The 27,853-nt window shown below is 34.7% G+C and overlaps 1 protein-coding gene across 1 annotated transcript in view; it reads left to right on the top strand.

Moving 5' to 3' along the window:
• The window catches only part of SPR (Sex peptide receptor), a 1,638,905-nt gene that overhangs the window by 379,071 nt on the left and 1,231,981 nt on the right, over positions 1-27,853 (top strand). The gene's annotated exons all lie outside the window — the stretch shown is intronic.

Raw genomic sequence — 27,853 nt, 5'->3', positions numbered from 1 at the left:
GCGGAGAAAAAGTGGATGGGAACGAATATAAACATGTAAATAAGACGGGGACGAATTCTAAGGCTGACATGATGTGAACAGGGACGAATGGAAGGATATAGAAGAATATGCTGGCGAATGCTAAGACAGAAAAAGTGGTTGGGAACGAATATAATGATGTAAATAAGAACGGGGACGAATTCTAAGGCTGACGTGATATGAACAGGGACGAATGGAAGGATATAGAAGAATATGCTGGCGAATGCTAAGACGGAGAAAAAGTGGATGGGAACGAATATAAAGATGTAAATAAGAACGGGGACGAATTCTAAGGCTGACGTGATATGAACAAGGACGAATGGAAGGATATAGAAGAATATGCTGGCGAATGCTAAGACGGAGAAAAAGTGGATGGGAACGAATATAAAGATGTAAATAAGACGGGGACGAATTCTAAGGCTGACATGATATGAACAGGGACGAATGGAAGGATATAGAAGAATATGCGGGCGAATGCTAAGACGGAGAAAAAGTGGATGGGAACGAATATAAAGATGTAAATAAGAACGGGGACGAATTCTAAGGCTGACGTGATATGAACAGGGACGAATGGAAGGATATAGAAGAATATGCTGGCGAATGCTAAGACGGAGAAAAAGTGGATGGGAACGAATATAAAGATGTAAATAAGACAGGGACGAATTCTAAGGCTGACATGATATGAACAGGGACGAATGGAAGGATATAGAAGAATATGCGGGCGAATGCTAAGACGGAGAAAAAATGGATGGGAACGAATATGAAGATGTAAATAAGAACGGGGACGAATTCTAAGGATGACATGATGTGAACAGGGACGAATGGAAGGATGTAGAAGAATATGCGGGCGAATGCTAAGACAGAGAAAAAGTGGATGGGAACGAATATAAAGATGTAAATAATACGGGGACGAATTCTAAGGATGACATGATGTGAACAGGGACCAATGGAAGGATGTAGAAGAATATGCGGGCGAATGCTAAAACGGAAAAAATTGGATAGGAACGAATATAAAGATGTAAATAAGAACGGGGACGAATTCTAAGGATGACATGATGTGAACAGGGACGAATGGAAGGATGTAGAAGAATATGCGGGCGAATGCTAAGACGGAAAAAAGTGGATGGGAACGGATACAAATAGGGACGAATTATGAGACAGGTTATGTGAACAGGGACGAATACGAAGACAGAATAAGACTGGGACAAGTACAAAGACGTAGAAGAAGATGAGGACAATTTCAAAGACGGGGGAGATACGAACGCGCATGAATATAAAGACCTAAAAGAAGGGGGGACGAATTCTAAAGTGGAGAAAAGGGATACGAATTCTAAGATGGAGAAGTTGTGAAAGATTACGAATGCGACGCAGAACATGTTGATGGGAACGAATAAAATTGGAGAAGACGGGGACAAACACAAAAGTGGAGATGATGTGGATAGGGACGAATATAAAAACGGGGACGAGTGTTAATACCGTGAAGTGGAGGGATGAATACAAAAACGGAAAAATGGGGACTAACACAAAGACGAATAACGGACGATTACAAAGGTAAAAATGTAGACGGGGACGAATTTAAAGACGGAAGAGACAAGGAAGGATCCTAATACAAAGACGGGTTGAAAAAGAATAATACAAAGCTGGAAATGAAGGTGGAACTGTAGGCGAAGAACACGGTAAAAGACGGAGATAAAAACGAAGAAAGGAACGGTTTTGTTTCAGATGGACGAAGTAGTACAAGACGAAGGAGGAAGCAGAGTGAAGGAGCTGAAGAAAGAAATATAATGATGACGAAATTTTTCTGGTAATTTTCGATTTTCCAAAAATAGTTGGTCCTAACATATAATTAACCACCCTGCAATCGAAAATCGCTTTTTTGACATTTTTGTTTGTATGTCTGTCTGTCTGTCTGTTTGTTACCTTTTCACGCGATAATGGCTGAACGGATTTCAATGAAAATTGGAATATAAATTAAGTTCGTTGTAACTTAGATTTTAGGCTATATGGAATTAAAAATACATTATTTAAAAGGGGGTTATAAGGGGGCCTGAATTAAATAAATCGAAATATCTCGCTTATTATTGATTTTTGCGAAAAATGTTACATAACAAAAGTTTCTTTAAAAATAATTTGCGATAAGTTTTATTCCTTGAAAAATTTTGATAGGACTGATATTTAATCAGATAAATGAGTTTTAAAATTAAAATAACTGCCATCTAAGGCCGTAATGAATTAAAAAACATATGACTTCGTCTATAAGGGGCCTTGAACGGCAACAATCGAAAGCTATGAAAGATAGCCTACAGAGAATGTTTCTGTGTTTGTATGAAGTAATATCGGAAGCTAAATTAACCGATTTGTATAATTAATTATTATTTCACCATTGGAAAGTGTAGTTTCTCTAGATGGACATAATGCTATAATGTTATTACAGTAACTTCTGATATAATATAATATAATTTGTTATTTGAAGGGTTCAGAACCATAGTGGGCCAAGCGCCATTTACTGAAAACGTAGAAAACAAGGGTTAAAATTAAGTTATTACCATAATTAAATGGAAACCTATAACAAGTAAAATAAAGTATACACATTAAATCTAAATGATGTCAATCTTCATTAAACTATGGTTGCATGTAATAAAAATTAAGAAACATGTTAAAGGAATTGTCATTGCACCAAATGAGTGTCTCTGGACCAAAATGATCGCATTTTAATTATTTAAATACAATTCAATTTAAGTAACATATTATACGATTTATCCTTCTACCAAACACGAATGTTCCCTGGATCAAACGTCCTATTTTAATTACGTAATTACTTTATATTTATTTCTAACGGGTGCAGCGGAGCGCACGGGTAGTCAGAAATATGTAGATAAGAAAATAGTTGCAATGCCTTCGTCAGTTAGTTGGTCCCCTTGGCAACGCGGAGCACAGACTGGGTATCCTAGTCCAGTAGGGGCCAGGTTTGCATGCAGTCGATTCTATAGTGACGAAAGTGTATCAGTGTCGGGCTTTTAGCTCCTCCAGGAGCGCCTTTGAATGGACGGTGTTAGTGTGGGAGATTATCAGTAGATGGCGTTGTCACCTGCGTGTCGCTTTGAGAGGTAGTCGCCCGCCATTGTGTCGGCCAAGTCACCCATCTGTCACCCCGCTCGATTATGCAACCCGCCTTGGGACTTGTTCCCTTTACACGTACGGTAGCCAGGTCGTAAAACTTTAATGTGCCAGAAAATCAGGCTTGCTTCTTAAACAATTATTGCAGCTTTAAATATCGTCTGAAAAAGCGAAATTTTTTTATCGTTATGTAATATTTAATTTCTTTTATACAGAAACACCATGGTTGCGGTTACTATGGTGACAATTTAATAGTTGAAACAAGTCACATAAGATTGTACTTTCCCAAATCCCAAGATCACATTTAGTTTAATTACCAAAATTCTGGAGGCAATTAGCAAAAAATTTTAAGTTGGAGGGATTTTCTGTGATTTATCCAAAACATTTGACTGTATAAATAAAAAAAAAATGCTGCTAGACAAATTAGATTGTTATTGAATTAAAGACATTGCACACCATGGGTTTCACTCATATCTAATAGATAGGAAACAGAAGTTGAAATCAGTATCATTATGAAATCTGCCTTGATATAGGGGACTATTAATAATGGAATTCCACAAGGATCAATATTAGGTCCCCTATTTTTTCTAGTGTTCATAAATGATTTTGTCCTCTTAATAAAATATGTAGGTCATCCCATTTTATTTGCAGATGACACAAGTATAGTAATTACTGTCAATAGCTCCAACAAGTTCCAATCTTCAACTCTGGCAATTTTTCTCTGTGAATAGTGTTAAATTCTAACAAAATTAACATAATTCAATTTAAATATTGTCCAAATTCAACCTCGCAAATATCAAACGCAATAATTAATAATAGGTCGCTAATAGAAACAAGAACCAAATTTCTTGGCTTACAAATCGATGTGTTAAACTGAAAAAAATCATATTAAAGAAATTACCCCCAAACAAATTCAGTAAGTTTTGTTATTAGATTTTTGCAAGAGATAGTAAATATCAATACCTTAAAAAGAATATACTTTGCATACTTCCACTCGGTAGTGAGTTTTGGAATAATATTCTGGGGAAATTCCACAGATAGTAACAATATATTGCTACTACAAAAAGGAGTATTTAGAATAATGTAGGTGCCAAATCTAGGGAATCGTGTAGGACTATTTAAAAAACTACAAAAAATACCCATGCTTGTTACTATACTTTTTCATTAATAAACTTTGCTGGGTAACTTTCAGTGCTGGACCTCGGACTCATTTCACCGGCATTATCACCTTCATTTCATTCAGACGCTAAATAACCTAGATGTTGATACAGCATCGTAAAATAACCCAATAAAAAATTAATAGACTTCCTAATATGTAATTGTGAAAACTTTGTAACTAATTCAGCAGTTCATAGCATAAACACTCGTCAAAAATGACTTTCGTACTCCATTGGCAAGTCTATCTTGCTATCAAAAAAGAGTGCTTTATATAGAAGTAAAAATATTTAATAGCCTCCCTAAGTAAATAACAAATCAAACTCAAAACATAAGATTATTTAGGGCCAAATTAAAGAAGTACCTACTTTCTCACGCCTTCTATTCTGTAGGTGAATTCATGACATTCAACAACGCTTCATGAATATTTCTGTGTAGTATTAAGTATCGATTTTAACACCCTGTGTTGTACAGTAGCGTGCAAATTAATCCGAACACGACATATTTTTACATTTTCTGTCATTGTTGGCCTCACAGCTGCTCATACCGCTTTAATTGACATCTGTAGTACGTGTAATTCCATTGTTGAAGGTCTGGCATTATTTTTTTTTATAATATGTGACATTTTGCCTGTCGTTTTGTACTTAACAAGCATTTCAGTTGTGTTGAAGACTTAATACTGCAATCCTGTGTACATTCTGTCGTCTTCACAAATGTATACAACTCCACGAAAACGGTCTAAAATTATAACATTAGCAGAGCATTCTTCAATGACACAGAGGCAAATTGCTGCAGAATGTCACATCGGTTTGGCTACTGTTAATTCGATCATAAAACGATACAGGGAAACTTTATCCATCACACCCCAGAAAAAAGGAAACTGTGGCCGGAAAAGGAAGACTTCACCTGCAGATGATCGTTTAATTGTCAGGAAAAGTAAATTAAATCCTAGACTAACTGCTCTCGACTTAACCCGCGACTTAATGGCTACCACTGGTGCGAATATTCACGTCACAACAGTGCGGCGTAGGCTTTTGGAAGCTGGACGAAGGGCTCGTAAGCCTATTGAGAAGCAACTGCTAACCCCTGTTATGTGCAAAAAACGCTTAATGTGGGCAAAATTACATCAACACTGGACAGTGAATGATTGGAAGAATGTACTTTTTTCCGATGAGTCTCATTTCGAGGTCCACGGCCACCATGTTTCTTACGTACGGAAAGGATCCGAAAAAGTAACAGCAGCTCATCTCCAACAAGCACCCAAATAACCCCTAAAGTAATATTTTGGGGTTGTTTTACACATGAAGGGCCTGGAGCATTAATACCTATCAAGGGAATGATGAATTCTGACAAATATATTCACTTATTGGAAACCAGAATCGTACCCCAGATACTCCCCTGGCCAGGCAACTCACCTGACATCAACCCCATTGAGAACTTGTGGTCAATTTGCAAAAGAAGAATGCAAAAAATGAATTGTTCTACAAAGGAGAAGATGATTTCTGCCCTCATTGGTGTATGGTTTTGCGATGAAGAGATGAAGAATATTTGTGGGAAATTAGTGGAATCCATGCCAAATCGTCTCAGAGCTGTTATTAGGAACAAGGGAGGCCACATAGATTATTGAGGTATGTCTTAGATCCTTTTTTTTTATCCCGTTTGAGTGTTTTTGCATAAGTAATTACGTTGTTCGGATTAATTTGCACGCTACTGTATTAGTTTATTGTAATGTCATTAATTTCAGTGGGTTATTCTTTGAGATATTTCAAACAAAAAAGTTTATATAATTTTGATTGTTTTTGCTTCATTTTCGAGATAAAAACTGTTCTATGTGAAACATTTAATAGCGTATTTTTGGAAAGCCATTGATTTAATTCCCAATATGCTCAGTCAGTTTAAGAGAGCAGTGTATTATGATAATAAATGATTGAAAAAAATTTAGTTTTGTCCATTAATTATGCAAAAATTTCATATGAACAGATGTAACATTTCGTTTTGAAAAAGAATAATTTGAGGTCTTGTAATATTCTAAGATAAACGTGTGTAAACAACAGCAGTAGGCTGGTACAACAGATCCCTTATGTATAACATTTTGAGTGTTGTAAAGAATTGGATCAGTAAAGCTGTAATGCACAGTATATCTCCGCATCCTGGAATGTGGATTATCCTGTCAGGAGAGACAAATGAAGACAGTCGTCCGTTCCTTTGCATCACGCAAATGCCTGATACTGGCACATGGCAACCGTCGTTAAGGCTTCTGTTGTCTTGCATGACATTGACGAGTAATTTAATTATGTTCGTGACACTCATTCTGTAGTTAAAGTCATCTTTCCAGCTGTTACAATGTGACATGTCTATCTACGGTATTGTCGTGAAGTTATATCTAGAAACTAAATTATTTTTCATGTTTTTTTTTAAGAAAATAGATTCCATTAGAATTTGTAGTTTCTTCGTCAGAGAGTAATGCAGTTAGAGAAACTCCTGTTTGCATTCCTTGATGTTTGTATCATCACAAAAATCATTGCCGTCATTCACATGATAACCATCACTAATGTTATTCTAAACACCGTTATCAACAAAATCATCATAATTATTATCACGAATATCAAGACATCAGCGTCATTAGAATATTTTTAACACTATCAAAAATGTATCAACAATTAACATTATCAGAACGTCCTCAAAACCATTATAAATACAGTAGGTTATTTTACGTCGCTTTATCAACAGCTTAGGTTATTTAGCGTCTGAATGAGATGAAGGTGATAATGCCGGTGAAATGAGTCCGGGGTCCAACACCGAAAGTTACCCAGCATTTTCTCATATTGGGTTGAGGGAAAAACCCGGAAAAAACCTCAACCAGGTAACTTGCCCCGACCGGGAATCGAACCCGGGCCACCTCGTTTCGCGGCTAGACGTGCTAACCGTTACTCCACAGGTGTGGACCTTATAAATACATCAACATCATCAGAACATTATCATCATCATCATCATCATCATCATCATCATCGTCCTTGCAGGTATTAGGCCTAGAACATTATAAACAACATTATTAGAAGAAAATCCACAAACGATTAGGGAAAACACGGAAATTTTACTTGAAGCAAGTAAAGCGATAGATTTGGAAGTAAATCCCGAAAAGACAAAATATATGATTGTGTCTCGTGACCAGAATATTGTACGAAATGGAAATATAAAAATTGGAAATTTATCCTTCGAAGAGGTGGAAAAATTCAAATATCTTGGAGCAACAGTAACAAATATAAATGACACTCGGGAGGGAGTCAAACACAGAATAAATATGGGAAATGCGTGTTATTAATCGCTTTGAGAATCTTTTATCATCTAGTCTACTGTCAAAAAATCTGAAAGTTAGAATTTATAAAACAGTTAGTCTATATTACCGGTTGTTCTGTATGGTTGTGGAACTTGGACTCTCACTTTGAGAGAGAAACAGAGATTAAGGGTGTTTGAGAATAAGGTTCTTAGGAAAATATTCGGGGCTAAGAAGGATGAAGTTACAGGAGAATGGAGAAAGTTACACAACACAGAACTGCAAGCATTGTATTCTTCACCTGACATAATTAGGAACATTAAATACAGAAGTTTGAGATGGGCAGGGCATGTAGCACGTATGGGCGAATCAAGAAATGCATATAGAGTGTTAGTTGGGAGACCGGAGGGAAAAAGGCCTTTGAGGAGGTCGAGACGTGGATGGGAGGATAATATTAAATTGGATTTGAGGGAGGTGGGATATGATGGTAGAGACTGGATTAATCTTGCTCTGGATAGGGACCGATGTCGGGCTTATGTGAGGGCGGCAATGGCTTAAGTTGTATTCCCAGAAGACTGCCTCGTGAGTCAGAAACTGTCTGACACTCCATTCGTCTCGTGTGTCTGATATACAAGTTTACGAAGTGGACATTTTAAAACGGTGTGCGCTCCCCTTTTTCGCCATTATGAGGTAATATCGGGTGGCCTATACCTCAATCTGTATTGCTCCCGGCAGTTGTTAAAATTGCATGCAGTTGTCTGTGGCTAACGCCCGCCTCTGGGGCTGCCTCCCATATTGTGCCCTGTATGACGTAATCTGTGGTAGCGAGATTTGTGGGGGAATTTCTAATATAAGTTACATTGTGTTTAATAATAAATACTTGCAACTAAAGGTGAAACGATCAACAACGCCAATAATGTCAAATGTCACGCATAAAATTCTATCAAGAATTTGATTCACAGTTTTTCGATATTTATTTCACGATTTGCAAACCTTGAGGTTTTTTTTATGATGTATCGATATTTCACTCCATAGCCCATTTAAGTCCATAGACTGACATCTCAGGTTTGCTTTCCCTCCTAAGAAAATCATGCTGAGATATTTCTTGCCCGCAAAAATCGATCCTCATCGGTGGAAATTGAACTTGTAAAAGTTTAGATCCAAAGCCATTTGCAAATAAACACATACGGTAACTAAGTTCCTATATCATTGAAATTCAGTTGACTTTGAACCGAAAAATTATAAATCTAACTGTTCTAGTATTCAGATTTTGTTCAGTTGACTTTGAACCGAAAAATTATAAATCTAACTGTTCTAGTATTCAGATTTTGTTCAGTTGACTTTGAACCGAAAAATTATAAATCTAACTGTTCTAGTATTCAGATTTTGTTCAGTTGACTTTGAACCGAAAAATTATAAATCTAACTGTTCTAGTATTCAGATTTTGTTCAGACGACTTTGAACCGAAAAATTATAAATCTAACTGTTCTAGTATTCAGATTTTGTTCAGTCGACTTTGAACCGAAAAATTATAAATCTAACTGTTCTAGTATTCAGATTTTGTTCAGTTGACTTTGAACCGAAAAATTATAAATCTAACTGTTCTAGTATTCAGATTTTGTTCAGTTGACTTTGAACCGAAAAATTATAAATCTAACTGTTCTAGTATTCAGATTTTGTTCAGTCGACTTTGAACCGAAAAATTATAAATCTAACTGTTCTAGTATTCAGATTTTGTTCAGTTGACTTTGAACCGAAAAATTATAAATCTAACTGTTCTAGTATTCAGATTTTGTTCAGTTGACTTTGAACCGAAAAATTATAAATCTAACTGTTCTAGTATTCAGATTTTGTTCAGTTGACTTTGAACCGAAAAATTATAAATCTAACTGTTCTAGTATTCAGATTTTGTTCAGTCGACTTTGAACCGAAAAATTATAAATCTAACTGTTCTAGTATTCAGATTTTGTTCAGTCGACTTTGAACCGAAAAATTATAAATCTAACTGTTCTAGTATTCAGATTTTGTTCAGTTGACTTTGAACCGAAAAATTATAAATTTAACTGTTCTAGTATTCAGATTTTGTTCAGTTGACTTTGAACCGAAAAATTATAAATCTAACTGTTGTAGTATTCAGATTTTGTTCAGTTGACTTTGGACCGAAAAATTATAAATCTAACTGTTCTAGTATTCAGATTTTGTTCAGTTGACTTTGAACCGAAAAATTATAAATCTGTTCCAGTATTCAGATTTTGTTCAGTTGACTTTGAACCGAAAAATTATAAATCTAACTGTTCTAGTATTCAGATTTTGTTCAGTTGACTTTGAACCGAAAAATTATAAATCTAACTGTTCTAGTATTCAGATTTTGTTCAGTTGACTTTGAACCGAAAAATTATAAATCTTACTGTTCTAGTATTCAGATTTTGTTCAGTTGACTTTGAACCGAAAAATTATAAATCTAACTGTTCTAGTATTCAGATTTTGTTCAGTTGACTTTGAACCGAAAAATTATAAATCTAAATGTTCTAGTATTCAGATTTTGTTCAGTCGACTTTGAACCGAAAAATAATAAATCTGACTGTTCTAGTATTCAGATTTTGTTCAGTTGACTTTGAACCGAAAAATTATAAATCTAACTGTTATAGTATTCAGATTTTGTTCAGTTGACTTTGAACCGAAAAATTATAAATCTAACTGTTCTAGTATTCAGATTTTGTTCAGTTGACGTTGAACCGAAAAATTATAAATCTAACTGTTCTAGTATTCAGATTTTGTTCAGTTGACTTTGAACCGAAAAATTATAAATCTAACTGTTCTAGTATTCAAATTTTGTTCAGTTGACTTTGAACCGAAAAATTATAAATCTAACTGTTTTAGTATTCAGATTTTGTTCAGTTGACTTTGAACCGAAAAATTATAAATCTAACTGTTCCAGTATTCAGATTTTGTTCAGTTGACTTTGAACCGAAAAATTATAAATCTAACTGTTCTAGTATTCAGATTTTGTTCAGTTGACTTTGAACCGAAAAATTATAAATCTAACTGTTCCAGTATTCAGATTTTGTTCAGTTGACTTTGAACCGAAAAATTATAAATATGACTGTTCTAGTATTCAGATTTTGTTCAGTTGACTTTGAACCGAAAAATTATAAATCTAACTGTTCTAGTATTCAGATTTTGTTCAGTTGACTTTGAACCGAAAAATTATAAATCTAACTGTTCTAGTATTCAGATTTGGTTCAGTTGACTTTGAACCGAAAAATTATAAATCTAACTGTTCTAGTATTCAGATTTTGTTCAGTTGACTTTGAACCGAAAAATTATAAATCTAACTGTTCTAGTATTCAGATTTGGTTCAGTTGACTTTGAACCGAAAAATTATAAATCTAACTGTTCTAGTATTTAGATTTTGTTCAGTTGACTTTGAACCGAAAGATTATAAATCTGTTCTAATATTCAGATTTTGTTCAGTTGACTTTGAACCGAAAAATTATAAATCTAACTGTTCTAGTATTCAGATTTTGTTCAGTTGACTTTGAACCGAAAAATTATAAATCTAACTGTTCCAGTATTCAGATTTTGTTCAGTTGACTTTGAACCGAAAAATTATAAATCTAACTGTTCTAGTATTCAGATTTGGTTCAGTTGACTTTGAACCGAAAAATTATAAATCTAACTGTTCTAGTATTCAGATTTTGTTCAGTTGACTTTGAACCGAAAAATTATAAATCTAACTGTTCCAGTATTCAGATTTTGTTCAGCTGACTTTGAACCGAAAAATTATAAATCTAACTGTTCTAGTATTCAGATTTTGTTTTCTAATTAAGAATTATATGGTCAGACCATAGGATCTATGCCCCTTCAGCGCTGTCGTCGTTCTTGGAAAAGTTAACGCCTCTACTCACCCCATTCCACCCGTTTCTCTCCCACTACGTCAAACAGCAGGCCACGAACCTTTGTCGAATAGCAATGTTGCCAAACTTCCGTAAAACAGTGTCGTGTCTCTTGAATATTGCTTATAATACTTATGCATAATTTAATTTAAGTAGGTCTAATGAGCTGATTGACTTATGCAAAATGCTATTACTTGATTAATAAAATTTCTTTTACCACTCCGTGCTACAGTATTCATGTTGAGTTGACAACACTGGACTGCAATTGCTCAAAATTGTGAGTAGTGGGGGAGAGAAAGAGAGAGGGAGAGAAATGAATTGCCGAGGCTGAAAAGGAATTAAGGTTCAGTTCGCATATCTTACGAGGGCACAGATCCGATGGTCGGACTATAATTTAATTGTAAAAGAACTCAATTTTGTTGGCCTCAACGCCAAAATTTAGATTTCTAATAAAATCATTGTTGAGACTTTGTAACTATAAGTCGTGACGCTGTTATTCCCGGCGTGACTCCGCCTCTTTGCTTACGTCTTAGGAAGTGAAGATTCTATAAAGTCTAGGTAGGTAGTATCGTTCGCCATTTTTGTTCTTTCGTTGCCGAGCTACCATACGAGGGATCTATTTGCCACACCGTTAAACATTATGATGTCGTAGCTCCTATGATAATAAATCAAACACACTGTAATTCAGCAAATAATTCAGCGGCAAATAACGTCCTCGTGTGCTTTCTGCGAACGCCAACGAAAGAGCCAAAATGGCGGGCGATTATATTAACTACTAGCCGTGCCCGTGCGCTCCGCTGCACCCGTTAGAAATAAATATAAAGTAATTACATAATTACAATGGGACATTTGATCCAGGAACATTCGTGTTTGATAGAAGGATAAATCGTTTAATATGTTACTTAATTTAAATTGTATTAAAAAATTAAAATGCGGTCATTTTGATCCAGAGATCACTCATTTTGTCATAAAAATTATTTTAGGAAATACAGGAAACGAATATACAGAATAGCCTATCAAGTTTTCTGTGCATAAGAATCTATTTTAATCTTACCTGTCCTCGATTCACTCAGAAGTTACTGTAATAACATTATAGCATTATGTCCATCTAGAGAAACTAAACTTTCCAATGGTGAAATAATAATTAATTATACAAATCGGATAATTTAGCTTCCGATATTACTTCATACAAACACAGAAACATTCTCTGTAGGCTATGTTTCATAGCTTTCGATTGTTTTGTCCAAGGCACCTTATAGACGAAGTCATTTTTTTTATTTCATTACAGCAACTTACATAGTGTTGTTATTCTAATTTTGAAACTCATGTATCTCATTAAATATCAGATCTATCAAAATTTGTCATAGAATAAAACTTATCGGAAATTATTTTTAAAGACACGCTTGTTATGTAATATTTTTCATGAAAATTAATAATAAGGAAAATATTTCGATTTATTTAAATCAAACCCCCTTATAACCCCCCCTTTTAAATAAAATATTTTGAATGCCTTATAGCCTAAATTCTAAGTTACAACGAACTTAATTTATATTCCAATTTTCATATAAACCGGTTCAGCCATTATCGCGTGAAAAGATAACAAACATCCAGACAGACAGACAGACAGACAGACAGACAGACAGATATAGGCCTACAAACAAAAATAAAAAAAGCTATTTTCGGTTTCAAGGCAGTTAATTATATATGTTAGGACCAATTATTTCTGGAAAATCGAAAATTACCAGAAAAATTTCGGCTATAGATTTATCGAGCCTTAAGAAATGAATAACGTCTTCCTCAGCGAATCACAAGACGCACACGTTTAAATGTAGCCGATCTGCAACGCGATTGGCTACCGGAATTTAGAGCGACGGGACTATATACTGGCTGCATCTCTAAAAATGAAAGCCCAACGTTGAGAATTGTAATGAATTATTAAAAAGCTCAAATTATATTGATTTTATTCACTAAAACTGATAATTGTAATTATTATTAAAACAACGCAATTTTATTGTCCTTTACACTAAAAGTTTGGACTTGTAATCATTCAGTTACGTAACTGTGTTGCTGCGCTAAAAATTAAAGCGTCAAAGAAAATAATTCTATTTGTTAAAATACCTTAATTATGTTTGCATGAAACAGGAAACATAATTTTGCCATCATTCTGTAAAAATCATTACTGCAACATTTTGTGATGCCCCTTTATGCGCACTTCATTAGTTGACGTGTAAATAGCATTAGTCCAGCCCAACATACTATAGTCCATTCACAAAGCCGATTTTTGTATCTGAATAATTTCCAAATACCTCCATACGTTTTAATCGGTGATTTTTTTTTGTTAAATGTGGTAGTTAGCTTTTTATTGCCATTCACGTCCCTTTTAATAAAAATTAAAACCTTGATTGCGTGGTTATTTTTTTTTAATATACTGCATCCTGGATTATTTTGAGGGCATTATTTCACACGTAACAACCTGAACTTTGAACAGAGTTTGTACATCCGTGGGGATTGCAGGCCTCATATTTCGTCTTTATTCGCTCCCGACATCGTTCATATTCATCGAACTGAATTAACTTAAAATATAAAAGCTTCTGTTTGTTCAGTAGTGCTAAAATATTTCTTCATATTGTGTAGAATCTGCTATTTTTCTCTAGAATTTGAATCTATGTTCCAAAATGAAACGTTGTTCATTTGTTAACAGACATTTATACCTCTACCAGTGACAAAACACTTCTAATAGCAGAATAAAATACAGACTATGAAATGTTGCTATGGTTACTGTTGTAAGTTTTACACAGATCATAAATGTTTTTGTGCGACATCGTGCGTATTTGCTTGTTTTCCGCACAGAACCAATACGCGGTAAGTGTGAAATACCACATTCAGTATTCCCAACGTAACACATAACAATTTCCCTCTTCTTACCGCTTAAGCGCGACATTCATTTTACTGCTTTAGGCTTTTAACATATTATTTTTAGAGACGTTTAACATAGTAATAATTATAAATTGGAAACTTACCACTGCAATTTCACCTAAATTGCAATGTTAATTATTGTTTTTAAATATTTGCAAAAATTAAGTAAAGTCTACTACTCCACGAAACTTATTGCATTCCTGATACAAGTAACATTAAGGAAGCCGTGAAAAAACCAACGAGATTCCAGATGCCGATGTTATTACTGCAATATGTTATATAAATAATATTGTTAAAATATTAAAATGAAAAATAAATCATTACATAACCTTACCGTTTGTTTTAAGTTCGCATTTATAGACTGGGGGGGGGGGGGAAGACAGACGTATATCACGGCCTACTGGAGTATAGTAAACACAGAAAACATTTTACAGCAACAATGTTGAAGAAAGATATTTTGGTGTTCCGAAGTTGGCGTCATTAAACAGAAACCAAGATGGAGATTTCATTGCAACTAATTAGAAATTCGTCTTTCAGGTATGTAATAAACGATCTTCGCACAAAATAATGTACGATACACGAGTGGTATATTTGTTTTCATGTTCTCGGAAATTAAAAAAGCTCAACTATGTTTCGCTTTTTCAGTCTTTTCCTCGAACATGAAAACGTCAACATACCGCTCTTGTAACGTATATTACTATTAAAAGCGCTTGAATTGGACCCTTCTGATTGATGCCGAAATAAATTAATCATAAAATTTGAAAAATCGCATCTACCTTAACATTCAGATTAAAAAAAAAAAAGAGTAACGAAGATGACACATACTTTCCCTAAATTCTTCTCGTAGTTTAGCTCCTTTATATTACCAATAACATATATACAGTATTTACAATTCATTTCTTTGAATATGAAGCGAGTATATTCCTTTTTTTCTGATTCTGGTGTGTATTCTTTGGTACTTGAACAGTGCGAGTTCAATTTATGGATCTATGAGGTCACCAATCTTTTATCTTTACTGAATATAGATGGCGTTCATGTTGCTACAACTGCTGCTGCTGCTACTACTACTACTACGACTACTACTACTACCACTGTCAGTACTAAACCTACCACCACCACCACCACCACCACCACCACCATCACCACCACCACCACCACCACCACATTCTTTGCCATTGACTATGATAATTTTTTTATTTTAGTTGGTTATTTTATGACGCTTTATCAACATCTTAGGTTATTTAGCGTCTGAATGAGATGAAGGTGATAATGCCGGTGAGATGAGTCCGGGGTTCAACACAGAAAGTTACCCAGCATTTGCTCATATTGGGTTGAGGGAAAACCCCGGATAAAACCTCAACCAGGTAACTTGTCCCAACCAGGAATCGAACCCGGGCCATCTGGTTTTGCGGCTAGACGCACTAACCGTTACTCCACAGGTGTGGACACTATGATAAACACAAGGTGTGAATCCTATTAATAAAATTCATAGTTGGTTTTAAAAAATATATGGTCGAGACAGCTCTTGGTTAACGGTCTGGTTATGGCATATATATATATATATATATATATATATATATATATATATATATATATATATATAAGAATATAATGAGGAATCCTCTTTTATGAAACTCTGAAAAACGACTTCGGTGAATTTTAAAGTACGAGGTTACCTTAAGAAATTACATATTATACCTTTAAAACAACCTTTATGACGACTACATCAGCAGTAACTAATACCACTGTTTTTCCCGTCAAGTGAATAAACTTTATTGGAAATTATATTCTTGCAAACCCATCATCGATATAGGCGGCTGTCCACACCTGTGGAGTAACGGTCAGCGCGTCTGGCCGCGAAGCCAGGTGGCCCGGGTTCGAATCCCGGTCGGGGCAAGTTATCTGGTTGAGGTTTTTTCCGGGGTTTTCCCTCAACCCAGTACGAGCAAATGCTGGGTAACTTTCGGTGCTGGACCCCGGACTCATTTCACCGGCATTATCACCTTCATTTCATTCAGACGCTAAATAACCTAGCTGTTGATACAGCGTCGTAAAATAACCCAATAAAATAAAAAAATATATAGGCGGCTGGAATATTAAACAAGTACACTCTGTATATTATTGTTCTTTCTTGAAACGTACGAGATTTAAAAAAAATCTTTTAAATGTTTATTGATGACTAATTATATAGTTTAAAAGTAGGTGTATCCACTTAACACTGTTGTTCTTTATTGATATGTATGAGTAAACTGAAAGCTTTGGAGGCAAAGTTTCGACTCTGAGTTTATCGATAGAGCTGCAGGCTAGGTTTTCGCAGAGAGGAACAAATGCTCCAGTATTGCTCCAACTGTGCCTCATTTGAGCGCTCCACTCTACTCCCAAATTAACCCTTGAACGGACTTTTATTCAATTTCGCCAGACTCTTATTGAGGCGTCCCCAGTTCAAGCAGGGGCGTGGTAGTCTGATTGTGTTACCCCGTTCTCAGAGGGAGGGGGATTTCCCAGGAGATCTGCTCCGAAATATCTATACTTCAGGGATAAATTGTTAAAAAGAGAAAAAGTCTGTGATTCTAGCAAAGACCTCCTAAGCAATTCACTTTTGAGGAATAAATGCATACATTTTCAATATGTCTCGTTTTATTATTATTATTATTATTATTATTATTATTATTATTATTATTATTGATTGTATTTCATCTCACTGCCATTTTCTATCATTCATTCTCATCATCATTTGTTGTTTTGTTTTGTTTTGTATCGTGCTAAACTGTAATTGGCCTTGTGCTGTTGTTTTGCACGTAAATATTATCTAATATATAAAAGTGAATGTGGGTATGTACGTACGTATGTATGTATGTATGTATGTATGTATGTATGTTCCCAATACAAATCTACACGCTTTGACCAATATGTAACAAAGTTTGCACATTTAACCTTCATAACCAGGAGAAGAACATAGTCTATATTAAAATTGTTAAAATGGACGTTAAATTGATTAAAAAAGTAAAAAATAAAAATAAATACGATCAAACATTCATGTATAATACTAAAATGCAATCTTCTATAGTCAATTGTTCTTTATTATTGTCTGTTGTATTCAACATGAGGCCATGGAAAAAGCAAAACGATATAAAATAACATTGTAGATACATCATGAAGGCCAAAATCTAGACAATTTATTCATGCAGTAAGTATCCTTATGCAGTCCAGAACCGTATTATGTGTTTCTCGAGACAGTTGTAGATAGTGAGCAGACTGTGTTTTATACAACTGAATTCTTAAATTCTTTGAAATCACAAGGATTGCCAACACATAATTTAATACTTAATATTGAATCACCAATAGTACTATTGCGAAATATTGATCCACGAGAACTATACAATGGAACAGGAATTGGTGTGAAAATACTGATGACAAACGTAATAAAGTAACAGTATTAACTGGCAAAAGGAAAGGAAAAGATGTTTTTATCCCACATATTCTTATGATAGCCAGTAACATGCCATTCGATTTTAAGCAACTGCCATTTCAGTGCAACTAGCATTCGTAATGACCGTAGTAAAATAAAGCTCAAGGATAGTCGCTCAAAGTTGCAGACATTCACCTAAATCTCCGTGTTTTTCATATTGTCAATAATTGCATAACTTGCTTTCAAGTGAGCACACCTAAACATATATACATATTTAAACAAAAAACGGGAAAACGAATTGTATGCATATCAATGTGACTTTTCTCATGTTCCTAATGTAGTATGTGAATATACGTAACCCCACTGAAAATAAGGCATTAATTTACACTTTCTTTATTTTTGTTCATTTGAATTGATTGGGATGCCGATATTTTAAATCCAGAATTTGGACGGCTATCATTTCGATATACTACTTAATTCTAAAATATATATCTTTCAAAATATTATTGCCCATGTCCAATAATGTATTACGAAATTTTATCTGTGTAATCAGATTGCCAGTGTAGTATGTCAAGCGTTGTGGAAAGAACAGTGACTTCATTTTCTATAACATAGGATGTCTTTCAGAATATTATTATTTATGCTGAACAATGACTTCTTGCAAAATTATACTCTATCTGCATTCTGTATATATAATAAAAAGTAATATATTTAATATGTTCTAAATTTGTTAGATATTATATCTTAAGTCTTATTTTAAAAAGCCCTGGTATGATATAAGCGGGCGTACAGCTGTTAAGGGGTAAAAAACATTCCAATATAAATTGAATTACATACGTATATATTGATTCTTTGGTACGACCGATAGATAAATTTAGGCTCACGATGACACTCCAACGATTCAGACTGGGAACAAGGGAATTCTCTAATCACCGTCAGCTGTCTCTGAAGTTCAAGTGAAAGCACACATAGACATGAAATTACGTGAAATGTATGTCAGCACAGCTTCAGTTAAATGTACAGATCTTATAATTATTTTTTCTCTGCCTCTGTACAGCGTCACATTTTTGGCGGGGAGGAAAGGAGACGGCAGAAAAATTAATGGTGTTTAATACGCTGACAGCCACGACTAAGATAAAGCACTTGAAATTTAGCGGTAACTGACCGGCAGAGATAAATAAACAAAACAAATAAATATATAATTTTAAAACAAAGTTGAACGTCAGGCACATGATGAAATATTTTCTTTTCGGTGTCTGATCTACAATTGTTTTAAATTTAGTTAAACCTGGCAGGCATTTGGCTAAGGAGTATTAATTCATGTAAGTGAAGTTAAGTAAAGATTCATCTTTATGTACGAGGAAAGCTTAGTAAAACAATTCGTTTTGGTTGTCTATAGTTGGGTTTCCGAAATTTTCGAAAATTTAACAAACAGTTCATTTGAAAACAGAAGCAGAAAGGAAAACCCGGGCAACGCCGGGTACTTTCAGCTAGTAAATAAATAAATGAAATAAATTACTATTATTATTATTATTATTATTATTATTATTATTATTATTATTATTATTGCTACTACTATTATTATTATTACTATTATTATTATTACTATTATTATTATTACTACTATTATTATTACTATTATTATTATTACTATTATTATTATTATTACTATGATTATTACTATTATTATTACTATTACTATTATTATTATTATTACTATTACTATTATTAATACTATTACTATTATTATTGTTATTACTATTACTATTATTATTGTTACACCACCTCATTCTAGTGCCGAGGTCATGGAAAGCATGGGGCTCTACCTCCATGCCCCCCAAGTGCCTTCATGGCATGTTACGGGGATACCTTTACCTTTTTTTATTATTATTGTTATTACTATTACTATTATTATTGTTATTACTATTACTATTATTATTACTATTACTATTATTATTATTAATATTATTATTATTATTACTATTACTATTATTATTATTATTAATATTATTATTGCAACTATTATTATGATTATTATTACTATTACTATTATTATTATTACTATTACTATTATTATTATTACAACTATTATTATGATTATTATTATTTAATTATTATCATTATTATTAGTAGCATTATTATAATAATTATTCATTCATATTGTTCTGCCCAAGGGCAGGTCTTTCACTGCAAACCCAGTATTCTCCACTCTTTCCTATTTTCTGCCTTCCTCTTTGTCTCTTCATAAGATCCATATATCTATCATCTGATATTTTCTTCTGCCCCGAACTCTTCTCCCGTTCACCATTCCTTCCAGTACATCCTTCAGTAGCTAGTTTCTTCTCAGCCAGTGACCCAACCAATTCCTTTTTCTCTTCCTGATCAGTTTCAGCATTATTCTTTCTTCGCTCACTTATTCCAACACAGCTTCATTTCTTATTCTGTCTGTCCATTTCACACGCTCCATTCTTCTCCATATCCACATTTCAAATGCTTCTCTTCGCTTCGTCGTAATGTCCATGTTTCTGCCCCAAACAATGTAACACTCCACATAAAGCTCTTCACCTATCTCTTCTTTAGTTATTTTTCCAGAGGTCCGCAGAAGATGCTCCTTTTTCTATTAAAAGCTTCCTTTGCCATTGCTATCCTCCTTTTGACTTCCTGGCAGCAGCTCATGTTACTGCTTATAGTACACCCCAAGTATTTGAAGCTGTCCACTTGCTCTACTGCCTCATTTAGAATTCGCAAGTTTACCTTCTTTATTTTTCTTCCTATAACCATGGTCTTCGTGTTATTTGCATTTATCTTCATCCCATACTGCTCACAGCTGTCATTTAGCTCCAGTAGCATATCCCGTAGTATCATCTCCTCTTCTGCTAACAACGCCATACCATCAGCAAATCTTATGCACTTTATTCTGCTAAGTCTTACTATCACTCCTCCCATGTTCTCAAAATAGTTGTTCACTAAATCCTCCAAATAGATGTTGAGCAGGGTACATGATAACAAGGGTAATATAAGAAAAGGGTGTTGCATTTGTAAGTGAAGGTCAGTTCACAAGTTATCCCCCCCTCCAATATGTTTAGTGACGAGAAATTCAAAACTGATCTTCTAAGCCGCTGAATGGACGTTATGGCATGTTGTGAGTACTGCCCTTGTTTTCGTCCCAGGTGCAGCATTAGCCTCGACGTCACGTGACGCAACTACAACTTTATGTCGTCTGGAATATAAGTTCGACATTGCCGGAAAGGGCAAACGAAGATATTCTGGGAAAAGTGAAATGCGTGAGAAAGAAAGAAGAATGAATTAAAAAAAAAGTGTGACAGGCTGGGTTGACATTCTACGCGCAACAAATTGCCCCTTATCGTGGAAAGGGGGGGGGGGTTGCTGCCTTCTTTGCAGTTTCTCTGTCAGAATGCAAATTCGCTCGTTGACCTTGGAGGGCGACAGGGGGTGGTTTTATATGAGTCACGTCCCTTGCAGTTTAATTAAATAAGTCTGCGCCACAGATAAATTTAACACAGTTTGTTATTGTTATCTCTCATACGTGGTGTTTGTTATCTACCAGTGGCGGCTCTTGCATACTCAGAGTTTTATAACAGATGAGTTGCAACTAGTGCAGGCGAAAACAGATTTATTTATTTACTAGCCGTACCCGTGCGCTCCGCTGCACCCGTTAGAAATACATATAAAGTAATTACATAATTAAAATAGGACGTTTGATCCAGGGAACATTCGTGTTTGATAAAAGGATAAATCGTTTAATATGTTACTTAATTTAAATTGTATTTAAAATATTAATATGCCATAATTTTGATCCTGAGACCACTCATTTGGTGCAATGACTGTTCCTTTAACATGTTTCTTAATTGTTATTACCAATTATTTTTTGAAAAGCGAAAATTAACAGAAAAATTTTGGCTACAGATTTATTATTATATTATATTATATTATGTAAAAAGTGTGTTGGTAACGGATGTAGTCGAATTAGAAAGTTTTTAATTTGTTGTGGGAGCTCTTGAATCTCAGGAGGAACAGCTTTTACAACAGCGCAACATAATCTGCTTGGCTCATTACCCAATTTTTTTTGCATTGCATTTATTGCATATGTATTTTATGTATTTTAACACGATTCAATTGAGCATAGTTAAAATTTGAATTATACAATATAATAGATTGCTAAGCTAACGTACTATTACTACATACTAAATCAATACACTCTCGTTGTTCGTTAATTCTCTGAGATAAAAGATATTTCGATTTATTTAATTCAGGCCACCTTATAACCCCCTTTTAAATAACGTATTTTGAATGCCATATAGCCTAAAATCTAAGTTACAACGAACTTAATTTATATTCCAATTTTCATCGAAATCCGTTCAGCCATTATCGAGTGAAAAGGTAACAAACAGACAGAGAAACAAAAATTTCAAAAGAGCGATTTTCGGTTTCAGGATGGTTAATTATACATGTTAACACCAATTATTTTTGGAAAATCGAAAATTACCAGAAAAATTTTGGCTACAGATTTATTATTAGTATAGATTTTGCAGTAGAATGCAACATTTTGTTTTATAATAAATATCCTTCCTTTCTAGGCTTAAAATCCTTTCATTCAGTAATTATCACCTTAAATCTATGTTTAAGCTATTGCTTCACCTTCTCTTTGGCCGAGATTCACTACTTCTGCGAAGTGACGATCCAATTCTATACAGGGTGTCACAAAAATATTAGGACAAACTTAATGGAATTGTGTGAGAGGACTTGGGAAGTTGGTTGTTAATGCGTATGAAAAGTTAGAAAAGAATTCCTGAAATCATAGGACCATATTCATAGACATTCTTAGCGCGGGCTTCCGGTGGATGATCAGCGAACTAACGTTTTTCGTATTCATAACCCAGTGTTAGCGATATGATATGATATGATACATGATATGATATGATATGATATATGATATGATATGATATGATATGATATGATATGATATGATATGATATATGATATTATATGATATGAATCCTGTACAAGTAATCACTCGATAGCCGGGGCTAGTTTAGCACGCTCGTAGCGCGGGCTAGCGAAATGTCTATGAATAGCACCCTAGATGTCGTTAATTTGGTCCTGTCATTAGAGTGGGTTGGGGTCATTTGGCTATAAAAACAGCCTTTTATAATAATAATATCCTTCCTTTCTAGGCTTAGAGCTCTTTTCATTTAGTAATTGTCTCTTTAAATCTATGTTTAAGCTATTGCTCCATCTTCTCTTTGGCCGAGATTCACTTCTTCTGCGAAGTGACGATCCATTCTATACAGGGTGTCACAAAAAGATTAGCACAAACTTAATGGAATTGTAGGAGAGGATTTGGGAATTTGGTTGTTATGGCGTATGAAAATTAGAAAAAAAAAAATCCTAAAATCATATGGCCATATTCATAGACATTCTTAGCGCGGGCTTCCGGTGGATGATCAGCGAACTAACGTTTTTCGTATTCATAAACCAGTGTTAGTGATATTATATGATATGAATCCTGTACAAGTAATCACTCGATAGCCGGGGCTAGTTTAGCACGCTCGTAGCGCGGGCTAGCGAAATGTCTATGCATAGCACCCTAGATGTCGTAAATTTGGTCCTGACATTAGGGTGGGTTGGGGTAATTTGGCTATAAAAACAGCCTTTTATAATAAATATCCTTCCTTTCTAGGCTTAGAGCTCTTTTCATTTAGTAATTGTCTCTTTAAATCTATGTTTAAGCTATTGCTCCATCTTCTCTTTGGCCGAGATTCACTTCTTCTGCAAAGTGACGATGCATTCTATACAGAATGCCACAAAAAGATTAGGACAAACTTAGTGGAATTCTAGGGGAGGACTTGGGAAGATGGTTGTTATAGCACAGGAAAAATGAGATAAAATGTATGAAATCATATTGTCATAAATTTGGTCGTGACATTAGGGTGGATTGGGGTAATTTGGCTACAAAACGGCCTTTTATAATAAATACCCTTTCTTTCTAGGGTTTGAACCCTTTTCATTCCGTGTAAATACGGACATTTGTCATTTTAATCAGTTACAACTTACGTGTGGAATTGAAATTTGTTAGACTACTATTACAGTAGTGGTTCAGGGAGAATCAATTTAGATGACCATGTCAATAAATATTAACTCACGACTGTACCCATTGTTGCCAATTTTGAAATAAGTTGGCAAATTAACTCACTTCTGTATAACATTGTTGCCAGTTGTTGAAAATAAGTTCTGAAATTAACACACGACTGTATTCCATTGTTGCCAATTATGAAATAAGTCCGCAAATCAACTCATGACTGTATCCCACTGTTGCCAATTTTGAAATAAATTTCCGAGTTAACTCCCGACTGTATTCCATTCTTGCCAATTTTGAAATAAGTTGGGTAATTAACACAAAACTGTCGTACCTTAACTTTCTTTAAATTTCATTAGTATTGCATAATAATCTTCAGTAAGTTACATTTTATTCCGAAGGTTGCTCAGAAATAAATGTCCCATTTATTCCTCAGGCAAAAAATAAAGATAGAAAAGTGTTACTTTAAATGCTTCAATTCTGAAGTTTCCTATGTTTTTAACGGAATTGAATGTCATACCAAAGTAGCGGACCTTACAGTGAACTGTTAAAATGGTGTCTTTGAACGACTTTCGTTCCAGACAGTGAGCTGTAATTGAATTCTTAACTGTATAGGAAGAAAGCGCAATGAACATTCACAAACGTGTGTGTGGGGACAGTGTATGGAAGTTTTGTAGTGGGTAGGAGCGCCCTTCATCGCTGGGGAAGAGTTAAAGTTTGAAGAACAGGGCAAATTGAACTCCATGGTTTTCTGTACTCTGAACGTCCTGACACAGCCACCAGACCAGAGGTCGTAGATGTCTTCGTTTACCAGAATCGAGGACAACATTGATACTAGGTGCTGTCATCTATGAAAGCGCCATTGCAAATATACAGGGTGTTGGATTTTCTAAGATTTATGTAAGATAGGTTACATGAAGTCTTATTGCTAGGGATGTGATATTTTGGTATTAACGATATACCCTAAGTGTGTTAGAAACTTAGTTTTATATATGGAAAATTCTAATATTTTAATGAAAGTCCGAAATTAGGTAAAATATATCCGCGGTTTTTTTACGAAATTGATTGAAATCCACAAAATTTCTTCATGTTCACCTTATTTCCTATAGTAATCTCACTAGAGATTTTGATTTATCTAGAGAAAATGAAAACTCAAATGGGATTTAATTCACTATTACACGATTAGAAGAAAGTATATAAAGATTAGAACTAATAAAGTACTCTAATACAATAAAATACTAAATACTAAACTGTCTTGAAAATGTATTATTGTACCATCTCATCATTACAAATATTCCGTTAGATGGCACTCTAGTGTGTTATGATGAGCTGTTCTCTTGTTATCAGTTGTGCCAATTCTGTGGACGATTACTAGTCAAGAAGGCTTTAGTGATTCAGTTTCATTTTTATTAAAACAGTTGTATTCCACTTGAATTATCAATATACAGGACGTTTCAGAAATACTTTGACAAACGGGGGGGCATGCTCCTCACACCAAAACAAGAAAAAAAAGGTTCATATAAACATATGTCCGAAAGCCTTAGTTTTTTCAGTTATTCATGAAAGAACATAATGAAACATCTCTTAGATATTGTCAACTTGGCAGCAGGTGTTGCAACTTTAATCAATTCAGAAACTCATAACAAATGTTCAGAATGTTCTCCTCTTGCTTCCACTTTCATTGTTATGAGTTTCTGAATTGATTAAATTTGCAACACCTGCTGCCAAGTTGACAATATCTAAGAGATGTTTCATTATGTTCTTTCATTATTAACTAGACTAGACGGCAATTCGGAAGGCGGGTGACCACTAGATGCGCCGTAGCATTTCTGGTATGTGACGTCACAAGCTTGAACAGTAGAACCAATCAGAATCAGTCTATAACAAGTACTTCCCGAGTTCGTTTGTTCACGTGCGAGTGTTTCAATACATTGAATAAGTAAAACTAACATTTACTGTGTGTATGATAAATAAATGGAAGAAGAGACTGTAAAAACACAAGTATTACACATGCAGGCGCGGAAAATAGTGTTTAAGGTGTATGATTATTATAAAAACGTTAACGAGCAGAACGCTGCCGGCCATCTTGATGCTGGCAGCAACGTTGCCAACGTGCAAGAAACGACTGCAGAAGCATGTGGTGTGGGATTGAGAAACGTGCAAAGAATATTGTTAGTGAAGGAAAGAGGGTTTGTTTGGTGTCATGCTTACAGTAATCAACGGCTAAGGTCATTATTGTCTTTTGATAATTTAAATTCTCTCCTGCGCTATTTGTATTGCACGTGCGTGAAGTACGATGTGGCAATGTTGTACGCTGCCTTGCTCTCTCTATCTGTCTCTCTCGACGCAAACGCTAGCAGACAACCGCCTTCCGAATTGCCGTGGACTTCTAAAAAACTAAGGATTTTAGGACATATGTTTATATGAACTTTTTTCTTATTTCATTGTAAGGAACATGCTCCCAAGGTTTGTCAAAGTATTTCTGAAACACTCTGTATATTAAGCAATCTGTGGTAACTAACTATCGATAATCTCATACAGCAGCAGCTATAACATAACCTAAATAATATAAACAAGATAAATGATAGAAAAGTTTTAATTAAGGATGAAGAAATAAACATGAATCATTTTAAAAGGTACAATTATTGAAAGTACAGTATTGAACAAACAAAGAAAAAATACTAGGGAGGTGAAAAAGCGATTGCTAGAGAGGTGATAAAAACAAAAATGCTAGAGAAGTGATAAAATTTGTAGGATAAGCAGCCATGACTTGTCGCTCCTTGCCGTTTTATTGGTCAAAAGTAGTATGACGTAGTAAAAGTGTAATAGTAAAAAAAAAAGTTTTCATTGAGAATTCGCACGAAAAATAACTCTTTAAAATAAAAAGAGAAAATTTTATTCATTATATTAATATACATGAACATTTCTACATACTTGATCGTTCAGCATTACATGTGTGTGACATCTGGCAACGATGTACGTATAGTTTAAGGAACTACTTTCAGGCAGCAGCGCAATCAGACAACGGTCATTTCTCTTTCCCGGGACAATTGCCTTCGTATGATCAAGAAGGCAGTGTCGTTACCCCCAGACAGTCCAGTGAAATTTAATTATGAATTTAATAATTAAAGATGCAAACAATTGACTGTTAGTTTCAAAGAGATTGTTTCAATAATAATTTTAAAAATGTTATTTTATCGTTTTTTAAGTTTCCTTAGGTGCGAAATTTGTACGAAATTGCTTGCTTCTTTTATGAAATGTTAACCAAAATCAAAACATTTTATTCGCCGAAATCAGTGTAAAATAATCACCTTAAAATCATATCCCTGCTGATGGCTGAAAACTATTAAAACAACAAAAAATTCTCCTGAATTGTTAGAGTGTTTTATCGCTAACCGACGTTCATTCGTTAGTGGCAAGGAAACGTGGAAACGCAGTTTTGAGCTGGAAACAACAAGGCAGCCAGTGGAATGTAAGATCCTCTACCAGTGCGGAAAAAAGAGGTTCAAGACAATCCTCAACCACAAATATTATGTTCACTGAGTTTTGGGACAATGATGGGGCGATTGTTGTGAATTTGACGCCAAAGGATGAGACCATCACTTCACACGAGTACGTCAGGACACTAAAAACCCTCAAGAAACGTTTCGGTCTTAACTCTGAAACATAGCTGAATTATCCTGTTTAACACACCAATAAAAGTGTTTTTCTTTTTATTGTCGTGCTAAAGTATGTTCAAGGAATACCTTGTCCTTGCTGTGTCATCAGATATTCTTCCAAAAATTCTTTTTACAGTAACGCCGCATTTAGGTACGAAATCTGGGCATTAAATATTGCATCACAATAACCGCCACTGTCATATACACTGTCCGATACCTACATGTTTCCGTGATTTTACTGGCCGCCACTGAAGAACGGCACGCACGCCATGTCCCACCAGGAATGCACTTAATTACGACCGCTAAGTGGGT

This window comes from Periplaneta americana, chromosome 12 (genome assembly GCF_040183065.1).
Source record: "Periplaneta americana isolate PAMFEO1 chromosome 12, P.americana_PAMFEO1_priV1, whole genome shotgun sequence".
Taxonomy (NCBI): Eukaryota; Metazoa; Arthropoda; class Insecta; order Blattodea; family Blattidae; genus Periplaneta; species Periplaneta americana.
Note: the sequence above shows the minus strand (reverse complement) of the source record. Positions and strands in the feature narration are given on the sequence as shown.